This window comes from Barbatula barbatula, assembly GCF_947034865.1.
Source record: "Barbatula barbatula genome assembly, chromosome: 14".
Classification (NCBI taxonomy): Eukaryota; Metazoa; Chordata; class Actinopteri; order Cypriniformes; family Nemacheilidae; genus Barbatula; species Barbatula barbatula.
The window spans coordinates 22,659,131-22,664,255 of NC_136777.1; positions in this window are offsets into that span (position 1 = coordinate 22,659,131).

Consider the following 5,125-nt stretch of genomic DNA (forward strand, 5'->3'; position numbering starts at 1 on the left):
TGTTGTGTTGTGTTGTGTTGTGTCAGTGTTGTGTCAGTGTTGTGTTGTGTTGTGTTGTGTCAGTGTTGTGTCAGTGTTGTGTTGTGTCAGTGTTGTGTCAGTGTTGTGTTGTGTTGTGTCAGTGTTGTGTTGTGTTGTGTTGTGTTGTGTTGTGTTGTGTCAGTGTTGTGTCAGTGTTGTGTTGTGTCAGTGTTGTGTCAGTGTTGTGTTGTTTTTTGTCAGTGTTGTGTTTTGTCAGTGTTGTGTTGTGTCAGTGTTGTGTCAGTGTTGTGTTGTGTCAGTGTTGTGTTAGTGTTGTGTCAGTGTTGTGTTAGTGTTGTGTCAGTGTTGTGTCAGTGTTGTGTTGTGTCAGTGTTGTGTTGTGTTGTGTCAGTGTTGTGTTAGTGTTGTGTCAGTGTTGTGTTGTGTCAGTGTTGTGTTGTGTGTCTTCTGTCAGTGTTGTGTTGTGTTGTGTTAGTGTTGTGTTGTGTTGTGTCAGTGTTGTGTCAGTGTTGTGTTGTGTTGTGTCAGTGTTGTGTTGTGTCAGTGTTGTGTTGTGTCAGTGTTGTGTTGTGTTGTGTTGTGTCAGTGTTGTGTCAGTGTTGTGTTGTGTCAGTGTTGTGTTGTGTCAGTGTTGTGTTGTGTCAGTGTTGTGTCAGTGTTGTGTTGTGTCAGTGTTGTGTCAGTGTTGTGTTGTGTCAGTGTTGTGTTGTGTGTGTTGTGCTGGTTGTTGCTCTTCTGTCCTGACAGGACTTGACGTATCTGGCCGTCAGGTTTGAGCTGATGGGCTTTTCTCCCAGTATGTATGAGATCTTGTCCTGTTGTTGTGTCAGTGTTGTGTCAGTGTTGTGTTGTGTTGTGTCAGTGTTGTGTTGTGTCAGTGTTGTGTCAGTGTTGTGTTGTGTCAGTGTTGTGTTGTGTCAGTGTTGTGTTGTGTTGTGTGTCTTGTGTCAGTGTTGTGTTGTGTTGTGTGTGTTGTGTCAGTGTCAGTGTTGTGTTGTGTCAGTGTTGTGTTGTGTCAGTGTTGTGTTGTGTCAGTGTTGTGTTGTGTCAGTGTTGTGTTGTGTCAGTGTCAGTGTTGTGTTGTGTCAGTGTTGTGTTGTGTCAGTGTTGTGTCAGTGTTGTGTCAGTGTTGTGTTGTGTCAGTGTTGTGTCAGTGTTGTGTTGTGTCAGTGTTGTGTTGTGTGTGTTGTGCTGGTTGTTGCTCTTCTGTCGTGACAGGACTTGACGTATCTGGCCGTCAGGTTTGAGCTGATGGGCTTTTCTCCCAGTATGTATGAGATCTTGTCCTGTTGTTGTGTCAGTGTTGTGTCAGTGTTGTGTTGTGTTGTGTCAGTGTTGTGTTGTGTCAGTGTTGTGTCAGTGTTGTGTTGTGTCAGTGTTGTGTTGTGTCAGTGTTGTGTTGTGTTGTGTGTCTTGTGTCAGTGTTGTGTTGTGTTGTGTGTGTTGTGTCAGTGTCAGTGTTGTGTTGTGTCAGTGTTGTGTTGTGTCAGTGTTGTGTTGTGTTGTGTCAGTGTTGTGTTGTGTTGTGTTGTGTCAGTGTTGTGTTGTGTTGTGTCAGTGTTGTGTTGTGTTGTGTTGTGTTGTGTCAGTGTTGTGTTGTGTTGTGTTGTGTCAGTGTTGTGTTGTGTTGTGTCAGTGTTGTGTTGTGTTGTGTTGTGTTGTGTTGTGTCAGTGTTGTGTTGTGTTGTGTTGTGTTGTGTTGTGTTGTGTTGTGTCAGTGTTGTGTTGTGTCAGTGTTGTGTTGTGTCAGTGTTGTGTTGTGTCAGTGTTGTGTTGTGTTGTGTCAGTGTTGTGTTGTGTTGTGTCAGTGTTGTGTCAGTGTTGTGTTGTGTCAGTGTTGTGTCAGTGTTGTGTTGTGTCGTGTCAGTGTTGTGTTGTGTCAGTGTTGTGTTGTGTCAGTGTTGTGTCAGTGTTGTGTTGTGTCAGTGTTGTGTTCTGTTGTGTCAGTGTTGTGTTGTGTCAGTGTTGTGTCAGTGTTGTGTTGTGTCAGTGTTGTGTTGTGTCAGTGTTGTGTTGTGTTGTTTTGTGTCAGTGTTTTGTCAGTGTTGTGTTTTGTCAGTGTTGTGTTGTGTCAGTGTTGTGTTGTGTCAGTGTTGTGTCAGTGTTGTGTTGTGTTGTGTTGTGTCAGTGTTGTGTCAGTGTTGTGTTGTGTCAGTGTTGTGTCAGTGTTGTGTTGTGTTGTGTCAGTGTTGTGTTGTGTCAGTGTTGTGTCATTGTTGTGTTGTGTTGTGTTGTGTCAGTTTTGTGTTGTGTCAGTGTTGTGTTGTGTCAGTGTTGTGTTGTGTTGTGTTGTGTCAGTGTTGTGTCAGTGTTGTGTCAGTGTTGTGTCAGTGTTGTGTTGTGTCAGTGTTGTGTCAGTGTTGTGTCAGTGTTGTGTCAGTGTTGTGTTGTGTCAGTGTTGTGTCAGTGTTGTGTCAGTGTTGTGTCAGTGTTGTGTTGTGTCAGTGTTGTGTCAGTGTTGTGTTGTGTCAGTGTTGTGTCAGTGTTGTGTTGTGTCAGTGTTGTGTTGTGTGTGTTGTGCTGGTTGTTGCTCTTCTGTCCTGACAGGACTTGACGTATCTGGCCGTCAGGTTTGAGCTAATGGGCTTTTCTCCCAGTATGTATGAGATCTTGTCCTGTTGTTGTGTCAGTGTTGTGTTGTGTCAGTGTTGTGTCAGTGTTGTGTTGTGTTGTGTCAGTGTTGTGTCAGTGTTGTGTTGTGTCAGTGTTGTGTTGTGTTGTTTTGTATCAGTGTTGTGTCAGTGTTGTGTTGTGTCAGTGTTGTGTTGTGTCAGTGTTGTGTTGTGTTGTGTTGTGTTGTGTCAGTGTTGTGTCAGTGTTGTGTTGTGTTGTGTTGTGTCAGTGTTGTGTCAGTGTTGTGTTGTGTCAGTGTTGTGTTGTTTTGTGTCAGTGTTGTGTCAGTGTTGTGTTGTGTCAGTGTTGTGTCAGTGTTGTGTTGTGTTGTGTTGTGTTGTGTTGTGTTGTGTCAGTGTTGTGTCAGTGTTGTGTTGTGTCAGTGTTGTGTCAGTGTTGTGTTGTGTTGTGTCAGTGTTGTGTTGTGTCAGTGTTGTGTCAGTGTTGTGTTGTGTTGTGTTGTGTCAGTGTTATGTTGTGTCAGTGTTGTGTTGTGTCAGTGTTGTGTCTGTGTTGTGTTAGTGTTGTGTCAGTGTTGTGTCAGTGTTGTGTCAGTGTTGTGTCAGTGTTGTGTTGTGTCAGTGTTGTGTCAGTGTTGTGTTGTGTCAGTGTTGTGTCAGTGTTGTGTTGTGTCAGTGTTGTGTCAGTGTTGTGTTGTGTCAGTGTTGTGTTGTGTGTGTTGTGCTGGTTGTTGCTCTTCTGTCCTGACAGGACTTGACGTATCTGGCCGTCAGGTTTGAGCTGATGGGCTTTTCTCCCAGTATGTATGAGATCTTGTCCTGTTGTTGTGTCAGTGTTGTGTTGTGTTGTGTTGTGTTGTGTCAGTGTTGTGTCAGTGTTGTGTTGTGTTGTGTTGTGTTGTGTTGTGTTGTGTTGTGTCAGTGTTGTGTCAGTGTTGTGTTGTGTCAGTGTTGTGTTGTGTTGTGTCAGTGTTGTGTTGTGTCAGTGTTGTGTCAGTGTTGTGTTGTGTTGTGTCAGTGTTGTGTTGTGTCAGTGTTGTGTTGTGTCAGTGTTGTGTTGTGTTGTGTTGTGTCAGTGTTGTGTCAGTGTTGTGTCAGTGTTGTGTTAGTGTTGTGTCAGTGTTGTGTCAGTGTTGTGTCAGTGTTGTGTTGTGTCAGTGTTGTGTTGTGTTTTGTCAGTGTTGTGTTGTGTTGTGTCAGTGTTGTGTTGTGTCAGTGTTGTGTTGTGTTGTGTTGTGTCAGTGTTGTGTTGTGTTGTGTTGTGTCAGTGTTGTGTCAGTGTTGTTTCAGTGTTGTGTTGTGTCAGTGTTGTGTTGTGTCAGTGTTGTGTCAGTGTTGTGTTGTGTCAGTGTTGTGTTGTGTTGTGTCAGTGTTGTGTTGTGTTGTTTTGTGTTGTGTTGTTTTGTGTCAGTGTTGTGTCAGTGTTGTGTTGTGTCAGTGTTGTGTTGTGTCAGTGTTGTGTCAGTGTTGTGTTGTGTTGTGTTGTGTTGTGTCAGTGTTGTGTCAGTGTTGTGTTGTGTCAGTGTTGTGTTGTGTTGTGTCAGTGTTGTGTTGTGTCAGTGTTGTGTCAGTGTTGTGTTGTGTTGTGTCAGTGTTGTGTTGTGTCAGTGTTGTGTTGTGTCAGTGTTGTGTTGTGTTGTGTTGTGTCAGTGTTGTGTCAGTGTTGTGTCAGTGTTGTGTTAGTGTTGTGTTAGTGTTGTGTCAGTGTTGTGTCAGTGTTGTGTCAGTGTTGTGTTGTGTCAGTGTTGTGTCAGTGTTGTGTTGTGTCAGTGTTGTGTCAGTGTTGTGTTGTGTCAGTGTTGTGTTGTGTGTGTTGTGCTGGTTGTTGCTCTTCTGTCCTGACAGGACTTGACGTATCTCGCCGTCAGGTTTGAGCTGATGGGCTTTTCTCCCAGTATGTATGAGATCTTGTCCTGTTGTTGTGTCAGTGTTGTGTTGTGTTGTGTTGTGTCAGTGTTGTGTTGTGTTGTGTCAGTGTTGTGTTGTGTCAGTGTTGTGTTGTGTTGTGTTGTGTCAGTGTTGTGTTGTGTTGTGTTGTGTTGTGTTGTGTCAGTGTTGTGTTGTGTCAGTGTTGTGTTGTGTTGTGTCAGTGTTGTGTTGTGTCAGTGTTGTGTTGTGTCAGTGTTGTGTTGTGTCAGTGTTGTGTCAGTGTTGTGTTGTGTCAGTGTTGTGTTGTGTCAGTGTTGTGTTGTGTCAGTGTTGTGTTGTGTTGTTTTGTGTTGTGTTGTTTTGTGTCAGTGTTGTGTCAGTGTTGTGTTGTGTTGTGTCAGTGTTGTGTTGTGTCAGTGTTGTGTCAGTGTTGTGTCAGTGTTGTGTCAGTGTTGTGTTAGTGTTGTGTCAGTGTTTTGTCAGTGTTTTGTCAGTGTTGTGTTGTGTTGTGTCAGTGTTGTGTTGTGTCTGTGTTGTGTCAGTGTTGTGTTGTGTTGTGTCAGTGTTGTGTCAGTGTTGTGTTGTGTTGTGTCAGTGTTGTGTTGTGTCTGTGTTGTGTCAGTGTTGTGTTGTGTCAGTGTTGTGTCAGTGTTGTGTTGTGTTGTGTCAGTGTTGTGTTGTGTCTGTGTTGTGTCAGTGTT